Source organism: Lepisosteus platostomus, chromosome 16 (assembly GCF_059453375.1).
Source record: "Lepisosteus platostomus isolate fLepPlt1 chromosome 16, fLepPlt1.hap1, whole genome shotgun sequence".
Classification (NCBI taxonomy): Eukaryota; Metazoa; Chordata; class Actinopteri; order Semionotiformes; family Lepisosteidae; genus Lepisosteus; species Lepisosteus platostomus.
In genome coordinates this window covers 8,467,686-8,477,953 of record NC_142626.1, presented here as the reverse complement: position 1 = coordinate 8,477,953, position 10,268 = coordinate 8,467,686, and the positions used below count along the sequence as shown (strand labels likewise).

General features: G+C 40.2%; 1 long non-coding RNA gene across 1 annotated transcript; it reads right to left on the bottom strand.

The window, feature by feature from the left end:
* Positions 1–2,834: 2,834 nt before the first annotated feature.
* Positions 2,835–6,778, bottom strand: LOC148646808 (uncharacterized). The gene is made up of 2 exons (XR_015927748.1): positions 4,766–6,778; positions 2,835–4,577 (listed from the first exon to the last, which is right to left on the bottom strand). It is a non-coding gene; the product is annotated as an uncharacterized LOC148646808 (long non-coding RNA).
* Positions 6,779–10,268: the final 3,490 nt, after the last annotated feature.

The window sequence follows — 10,268 nt, the reverse complement described above, 5'->3', positions numbered from 1 at the left end:
ATAACATCTCCTCCAGCAGAGACCTTAGTTTTTCCAGGAGGTCTCCCATCCAGGCTCATACCTGCTTAGCTTCAGTAGGCTGCCAGTTGTGAGTTGCAGGGTAATAAGGCTGCACATAAATACAGATGCAGCCATTCAAAATGCATGGTAGAAACCTGTACCGCACGCAACTGCCTACTTCATACCACGGTATGTGATTGACTGGCCAAAATGATCGACAGGGGCAGTCGTGGTGCATTGGTCGGTGGTGAAAAGATTAAATCATTTAATCTCTTTGCTGTGCATGTTTTAATCCACTTAGTATTGAATATTTCTATGGAATTTTACAATTAAAGGGAAATTTTAGTAGTTGAATATAAAAAGAAGAGGAACATAATGCATCTGATAATCATAATCATAAACAATATTAATTTAGGAACATAAACATATTATGTAAAATGTATATGGCTGGTATTGGTATTTTAAAGAGAAAATACACACCAGTATTTCACTTTCTCCCTAAACATTTTAAGAATCAAGGTCTTACATGTGGTTATTTCTGAAATGTTTTTACGTGCATCTTCTGACCAGATTAGGTATATACACTTTGTGAGAAAAGTGATAGTTTTAACCTTTTCTGCGAATACGCTCGTAATCGGAGTAAACTAAAGCATACATTTAGAATTTGATTAATAGGGAATATAATATGGAATTGCGTATCTAAAGAAATTAATAATGATATAATTATATTCATATACTGTAGCACAAACAGTCTTATAAGACTTTCTATTGATGTGTACAGCTGTTTCAGTGTTTTCCGTGTGAGGTCTGCAGTTAAAGCCCTGCTGTCGTAATGAATTTTCTTTTAAAAAACATTTCTTTGAAAAACGAAAATAGCAAATATTACATTGACATTTTTTATATTTCTAAATATCACATGTTCGAAGCTAAGTCTTATTGTTTATTAATAACAACGAATAATTTCAAACTGCTACTGATATTATTACTGACAATAAATATTATCGACACTATATTGTTATTACAAACGTACGTAATGTCGGCCATACGGCGTATGCATTACTGAAGCTAAAAGTTTAGCCTTTGTCACTAATGTAACCACTAAATAAAGACATAAATATATAAATCCCTACATTTCAGAGGATCCACCCGAGGTTAGCAACAGCAGCAGGCCTCGTGAACTGGCGCGGATTGGACAGCAACAAGCCTGCAACTGTTTCTTTGTGCCCGCAGGAGATCTGAATCCCCAGAGATTGGATGAGTATTCAACTTAAATGCATTACAGCTCGAGAATTCAATTGTTATCCCAACCAGTTGATATCAATTTAATTCCTAAGAGTTATGTACTTGTTTTGAGTATCGAATATAGAAGTTATAACCAAGTTCATTTATGAAACGGTCTTAATGAATGATATACTGAACGTATGTCCTCTTGATATGTGTAACACTTTGTAACTGATTGAATATATATCTTTTGTATTCTGATAACCCTCTCGATAAGATCTGTTAGGTTTACATGCATATTCTATGTATTAATAAATGGATCTTCGTGTATTAGTACCTGTGTGTGTGCGTTGTTTGAGTTATGTCGCATGGTTGGATTCTAAAGCCATCAAAAGAATCAACTTTGTGATTTACTGCTACAATTAATAATTGTCTCAGTAAATGCCCATACCCTACAGAACTGGTGCCTTCAGAGAGCCACTACATTTAATTTTGCTATGGCAACATTACATATTTGGCGTCCCTGAGCCGGTTTTCTTACATATGATATATGTAACCTCATACTGTATATCAGGAGTTTCATAGTTTCTCCAGGTTTCTGATGGTACCAAGCAAAACAAGGGTTTTTTGAGTCACTATCATAACAGGTGTACACAGAGCTGCTGGTCTTAAAGCTGACAGTGACTGTCTGTACTGGGAAAAGAGATTTCACTGCTGGAGTCTGAGTCACAGTAATCTGCCTGCATGAACCTGAAAAAAAAATTATACATTTCACTTTTGAAACACTTAAAATGACATTTCTGCTAATTACAAATCTTCTTGTATTAATTTATTTGCTACTCGCCACGAGTACAGACAACAAGTGTCCATATAAAGACACTGATAAAAGTTATTGTTGCTGTGGATTCTGTTGCCATGAAGGGCAGCTCTCGGTCATGAAGTGTTAAACTCACAGGGCTATAAACACTCCCAGAGCACTGAAGCATGTGCTGCCAATGCAAAGTGTCGTCCTTAATTAATTAACCAAGCTGAGCTGTAAACACGTTTGTGCACTGAGGTCTGTGAAGAAATGTCTGGTTCTGCCTCATTATGCACAATAAACACAACTTCATAGCAGGAATATTTCAGGAGTACCTTTTGTCAACAAACCTGAGGGCTCAGTTTACCTTATGTTTTCCTGCAGATGCAGTTCATGTTATCTGATGGCATTCAGTTTGTGATCTTGTTGTATTCTAATGATAGTTAAATAGATAATTTGCTTGTTATTTTGGTTAGTGCTGCCTGTCAGGCAACACCAGGTTAAATTATTAAATGTATTGCAGTTTTTCAGTAATTCTAGTAGAGTTCACTGTTGCAAACTAGAAATACACTGACTTTCAGTACTTTGGCTCCTCTTCTCTAACACAGAGTGGCTCATCTTTGTCAAAACACAATGATACAAAATAAACTTCAAATGCACACACAGATCACATTTCTAATTTTATGGGTTATATACTGATAAGTATCCAATATAGTATTGTATATTGATCTATTTATGTTTATTTATTCTATATAGATATACTGTAGCATATTGCATTGTAGTCAATGATTTAATTTATTTGCAAAAAAAGAAATTGTATTGCAAGAATTTTAATGGTGTAGTGGAGGTGTGAATACAGTTTGCACTGATTGACAACTGTTAGATGTTTGAAGGCCATATTGTCTCACAAATACTGTACCTGAAAGCAAGCTATTTGTAGGTAGAAAGAATTACAGTATTTAGATACAGTATACATTTCTGATACAGTTTACATTTAATATCAAAACCTCATTGTTTAAACCAGTCATCTACAGTTTCCATGACATGTGAAGCATCCTGGAAACACTCCTGCAGTCAAACTACATCTGTGGTACCCGTTGCACATTTCAGATACTGAATGAGAAGTTTAAACACTGCAGAAGGAACTAAACAAGCAAACGGCCACAAAGAGATTGAACTGACACCACCAGGGTTCAGGGAGCTGTGTACCTGGTTTGTCAGAGAAACACAGAGACAGTCTGATAAATTTCAACTCTCCCATCTGAGCAATTTCTCCCAACAACACAACAACTGACAGATTTTCCCCCACTCCTCTCTCTAAGATGAGGTGTGTATCAAAAATCAATTTGATATTTTTGAAGCACATATATGTATTTCTATAATGTGAAGTACTATATAGATCTCAGTCCCCTCCAAACTCTCAGAGCCCCGGGTCAGCACAGCTGCAGGGAGAGGTCCCAGTCAGAGCCCTGGAACTAGGAATCATTAGGGAGCTCAGGCTAACAGAGTGAGGATCTCCAGGCATCATAACAGAATCAGGATGCCTGGCTCCCTAGGAAGGAATAAAAAGGCTTTGCTGGGGAGCAGGAAGAAGAGGGAAAGAAAAGTAACCCAGACAGCCCGAGAGAAAGGGGTAAGGAAAAGAAAAGAGTCTGATGTAATAATAGGGGCTGACCAGAGCTGTACTCAGACTATAAAACATCCTGCAAAACTGCTGGGATTCAGAGCACCACAGGGATACACCTTGTGTGTAACTTGTTGCATCTCTGCAGAGTGTATGACATAAGAACTTATTCTAGTATAACTGTGAAACTTAAAAATGCCAAAGATTTACATTTCTTTTCCTATTCACTTTGATAATCTAAGATGAATGATTTGAAAAAAATTTAACTAATGTCATTGCCTTTCCTCCAGCACCAGCACATACAAACCACACCAGATTCAGAATTGAACCCAGGGCACCAGCACTGCAAGGCACAATAGTACCACTGTGCTATCATGCTGCCATATCTATTAACTTAGATACATTAGAAATGTATGTGTAAAAATGTAAAATAACAAATATCTACAGTACTTTCAAATATATTCAAAAATAATATGCTGTAGATGTGTACATTATGTACAAACCCAGTGTTGTTCAGTTCTCCTGTAACACCTCTGCTGTTCTTCTTAGTCTCAGACCTGCTGATGAGCCAGAGCAGCTCCTGTAGAGCTCAGGGAGGTTTTTGTACAGACGTGTATCACTGTGTGAGAGGCAGGCTTCTATCCTGCTGACAGTAATAGTTTCCTGCATCTTCAGCCTGAACTCCAGTGATTGTCAGAGTAAAGGCTGTTCCAGACCCACTGCCAGTGAATCGATCAGGAACCCCAAACTGACGGTTTGTTGCATAATAAACCAGAAGCTGTGGAGCCTGACCAGGTTTCTGTACGTACCAGTTCAGTAAGCTGTATCTACCACTGATAACAGAGCTGCTGGCTGTACAGCTGATAGAGACAGTTTCTCCTGGGAGAACAGTCTGAGCTGGAGACTGAGTCAGAACAATCTGATCACTGGACCCTGGAGAGGAAATAGTTATAGATAAGAGAATATTAATAATTGATCTTTATAAACATTTATGTATTGTTTTACATGAGAAAAAAATAATTGCTATAATTTTCATTCAATTATCAGTAAGTTTTATTGTATCACAATTTTCAGAATGAATCACAGAATCACAGAATGCAAGAATTATCTTTAATCCTCACCTTGAGCAAAGAGCCCCAGTGTCCCCAGCTGTAGAATCAGTGGCATCATTGTCTTGTGTGTCACTGACTCTGAAAGGACTGAACAGTGACTGATCCACACTGTGAGTCTTAAAGTGTTTGGAGCAGTGAGGCGGCACAGGTATACAAAGATTCTTCCTGTATACAAATCTGGTCACAGACAGTTAGATGTGATCTGAACTGTGAAAACAGATGGAGTTTTTATAGGAGTCTGTCTCTTTGAATGTCCTCTGTTCTACCCCAGTACAAAGAGTAAGGTCAACGCTTGTGGAGATCTTGAGTTTTGTGGAATATCACAACTGAAATATTTGTATAATATGATAAATATTAATCATATGATAAATTATAAATCTAGCGATTTATTTTCTGAATGAAGCAGTTAGAAAATGGATTAAACATTTTCATTGATTTCTATCCATCCATTTTCTAACTGCTTCACCCAATACAGGGTTATGGGGAGCCAGAGCCTATCCCAGCAGGAAATGGCAACAAGAAATGATACACCCTGGATGGGACGCCAGTCCATTGCCGGACTCACACAGACACAGACACACAAACCTCCTCAAAATGTGGCCAATTTTCTGAAACCAATTAACTTACCACTGTGTTTTTGACCTGTGGGAGAAAACCAGACCTCCTAGAGGAAGCCTATGCAAACACAGAGAGAACATACAAACTCCAGGGTGTCAGGACCCCAGCTCCTGAATTGAACCCTGGGCCTCAGCACTACTGGGCACAAAGGCCAAACACTTCTCCACTGTGCCGCCCTCATTCACTTGTTTGTGAAATTTAAATACTTATTTCCTGAGCAGCTCCAACATTGCAAAGGTGCTGCAATGGAGGACCAAAGAACTGTCCTCATGGCCCCTTTCATGTAGAGTAGCAGGATACTCACTTCATGTAACTTAGTTTTATTTGTTTTTAAGAGGAACGTGACTTTGTTGCCAATGATGACAACAAATGATGACCGGGGGTCTTGTCTGTGTTGGTGGGTTTTACAATAGTGAACGTGGTGGGTGTCCCCAGGGTTATAGAGAGCCGACTGAAGTGAAGGCTTGGAAAGGATGTGGATTAGCTCAGTCTTGGATTGGCAGAGTGGTCGGTCATCATGGAGGAGATGTCTGCTGGACAAGCTGTGATGTGGAAGGAGATCTATGTCTCAGAGGGTGACTGAGGGCTGACTTGACACCCTTCACTCCTCTCCTGTGTGTTTAACTGGACTCAGTGTCAAGGTCAGACATGAGGTAAAGAGGCTTCTGTTTGTATGTCATAAAAACATTTCAAACTCAATTTGATTTTTCAAAGATTAATGTACTTAGTTAATTCTGTAACCCTGCTTTTATCAACAGATATTTGCTATTTGTGTGGAAGTTGCACAAATATGTTTAAATAATTTAATTATAGATGTTCAATTTATTTTTGTGTATTATTTTACATTTTTTCATCACTTTTATTCATAAGAAAAATGTTCCTTATAAGTTCCAACTCATGTACAGCTACATCATTATTGAGCTTGGTGCAGCTATTGTACAGTAACATTGTTAATGAAGATCTGTGTTTGACTCAGGTCAGTTCCTCAACAGGCTGGGTCCTGTGTCTTTGTCTTCACTCTCAGCACCTGCAGGGGAGCCCAGCTCTCTGTGCTGTCCTGCTGAAGGAGGTTTTTTGTAAAGCTATGTAACACTGTGTGAATATAGGGCCGCTTTGGTAACCCTGACAGTAATAATCTGCTGCATCTTCATCCTGGATTCCTGTGATGGTCAGAGTGAAGTTAGTCCCAGATCCACTGCTACTGAAACGCTCTGGGATCCCAGTGTGACGGATGTGAGCTTCATGTATCAGGAGTTTGGGAACTTCCCCAGGTTTCTGCTGGTACCAAGATAGGTAGTGTGTATTAGCATGAACATCAACTGCACTGCTGGCTCTACAGTTCATAGTGACTGTCCAGGGAGGACAGATTTCACTGGAGGATGAGTCACAGTAATCTGTCCAGTGGATTCTGAAAGATAAAAAGAAAAAAAATATATATTTCTCCAGCTGTCATCTTGTCACATTACTTCTTGCTTTGTTTAATTCTTCTAGATATACTGAACGTGCCTTACCATGAGTACTGATGGCAAGAGTCCAAATGAAGATTCTTATTAAAGTCATTATACAGTACTTATGGATTTTGTTGCTATAAAAAGTAAAAGGCAGCTTTCAGTTATGAAATGTAAAACTCACAGGGCTATCAACACCCCCAGAACATGTGCTGCCAATGAAAAGCGTCTCTTCTACGCAAATTGGTTTCCTCTGTAGTGAAGCAAATGTCTGCAAACTCCAGTAGATCATGGAGCGTTATTATAGCAGTGTAATGAAAGCATTCTTTCCAGACCCTATGCAGACTACACAATCCAGGGATGAGTGAGGAAAACACAGGGAAAAAAACATGCGGGAGTCGGGAATGAAAACAGGGGGAGTGTCCATGGTGCGCTGGTGATCGTGGAAGGTGTGGCCGAGGCAAACAATCCAGAGCTGAGTCCAAAAGGGGTATCCAAGATGGGGCAAAAGTCCAAAGCCAGGCGATCCATCCAAGACAGACGAGATTAAAACAAGATCCGGGTCAGAACCGGCACAGGAACGGGAACAGGAACAGAAACTAAAACCTTGACGAGACCAGCCACTTCCAGGTCCCGGACTCGCCTGGTACGGGGACCAATGCAGAGCCCAGAACAGAGTCAGCGTCTGGCTTTTAAGGGAAACTGAAAAGGGGGCTGGAACAGGGAGCAGGTGCAGTAGATGAGCAAAAAACCAGGAAGGGCTGGAGCGTCCTTAAGAGGAGGGGTTTATGATCGTGATAAGCAGTTGCTTGGAGCAGAGGGTTCGGCTTAAATACGATAGCTACCTTTTTTTATGCAAATCCAAAAGTGTGTGACACTGACAGTTCTATATAATCAGTCAGAGTCCGAGATCAGTCCCTTCCACAGATTATCTTTCTCTTATTACAATACCAATAAAATGGACAGCACTGTGGCTCGGTGGTTGCTATTGTGTATTGTGTAGTGGTTAATAGTGGATACTACTGCTGCCTCACAGCACTTGAGCCCTGTGTTCAGTTCCTGGGGTGCTATCTGCATGGAGTTGGTTTGTTTTCACCATGTTTGACTGGGTTTCCTCTGGGTGCTTTAGTTTCTTCAAACAGTCTTAAAAGCCATGCTGATAGGCTAATTGGCTTCTGGGAAAACTGGCTCTGATGTGAGTGTTTGTGTCTGCCTGCGATGGACTGCATTCATGTACAGGGTATACCTGCCCTGTTTGCTTGCTGGGAGAGACTCCAGTTCCACTGCAACCCTGAACTGGATGCAGCAGTTAGAAAATGGATGGATGGAATGTCGGTAAAGTCTAACAACATAAAAAGTCTTTTCAAATGCCTTACTGCTGATAATTGTTCATTATCATGATTTAATTACTCTGTATTTTCTGTAGTTATAGTGATCCCTTGTTTGTGTTTTGTACACTCAGCCCCAGAAACACACAGTCAGTGAATCAGTGCTGTCTTTATTCTCTGCAGTGTGGGACAGGGAGTAGTCAGGGGATTTAGGGAAACTTTGATTTTTGGAGGTGTTTCAGGCATTCCTCCTACCCCTGTATGAACCTATAGACAAGAGGCAGAAAGAGAATTCTAACCTACCAAGTTTAGCTTCTACTGGACTGGTGAGATAAATGAATTACAAGTTGTGGCCACACTGGAACAGCAGACACTCTCAAGACTTTAAAGACAAGGGAGGACCCACTCCAGATCTCCAGCACTGTCCTTCTGTGGTCTCTGTATTACAAATGTTTCCTTATAAGACAAGTTGTACATAAAGTCCAAGAAGGGGAAAAGAAATTGTGTCAATACAGATACAATATTAAGAATTCTAAACAATATCTGCATTGTATTTTCAATATACAATAAGTGTCATTTGTCAAATATACATATAAACTTTGTATAAACATACTATAATTTTCAGATGAGAACAGGGATGTAAAAGGTGCCCCATAGCTTCCTTCACAAGTACAGTTAAAGACTGACATAGCTCAGCTTTCATTACTGCCCTATAATGTTGTGGCTGGAATGTGAAAAGTTGGTAGTTTTGAAAGGTACAAGTATAAGAAGAGAAAATACACCTGGTGTGAGAGGATACAGGAGACAAGGAGATTATCCTGACAGACCTGGAGAGAAGAGGAAGAAGACTGATAGGCTGGAACCCATTCAGGCCAGGTAGAGACAGAAACAGAGCAGCTCAGTGATATTGATATGTTGATGTTGGCAAGGAGCGCCCTCTTGTGGGCATTACAAATGTTTTTTAAGTGCAATAGTGTCATGGGCTGGACACAGGTGTTGGTGCAGGCCGCATGATGAGTGAGTAAACAGGCCTTCATTGAAAACAGATAATAACACATCACCGGGGACTAAAAAGCCTTGATAGAATTCCTCTACAGACAGCTGCACAGCAGTGGAGTGCTCTCACTGCTGAGATATTCAGAAACACTTTTCAGTTAATGCAAATAATTTTGAAGACAGGATAGATACATATTTCTGTCAAACTAGTTTTCACAAAATGTAAATATGAATCTCTGTTGTAACTGAACCTCAGCAGGATTCTGTTTTCACTCTAAACGTCTTTAATACCTGAGAGTTTTGTCTTTAATTATGTGTATCTCTGGGTGAACCTGTGAAAGGTTTTCAGAGAAGGGGCTTTTAGAAGTAAATTCAGTCACTGATCCACTAACACTGAAATGACGTGGGATCTCATACTGAAAGGTAGGAGTAAAAAAAATCAGAGCCTGTGTTGCCTAGTCAGGTACATTATCTCTGTCTTTCCTGTGCACATTGTCACCCATAGAGGAACAGACAGGACTCCTGCTCTGACAGAACAAGGAAAACAGGACTGGACAAAGTGTAGGAGATGATGAGACACAACAGCTGAACCCTTAATCCACTTAACACAACTAGACCAGAGTGAAGTGTGGAGTGACTCTTCAGAGCAGCACTTGACACTGCATGTTCAGAGGGAGCAGGATAATAACTGCCCTGGTGGTCACTCTCAGGACAGAGGGTTAATAATAGGAAGGAGAATTCCTGCTTTTATACAACACCTTTCATGCCAGAGGATCCTTCACACACAGGAGGGACCCACTGCACTGAAGATCAGCACCAGCTGGGAGACGAGCAGCAGCCATTCTGCACCAGCAGCCCCACTACACAGCAGATTCCTGGGAGAAGAGAGTAACAGCAACCCCCTACTGACTGAGCAGGCAGGACCTCAATTTAAATCCTCATCTGATGGGCTGGCAACTCTTACAGCAGAGTGTCTATGGTCTCCAGACAGGAGCAACACCTGGGTATTACTGGCTAAAAACATAGCACAGGTGTTAAGAGTAGAACTAAAATGAGATTAGTATGGTCCTCTGGACACTCATTAAACTGTGTTATTAAATTATGGTTAATAAAACAATAACC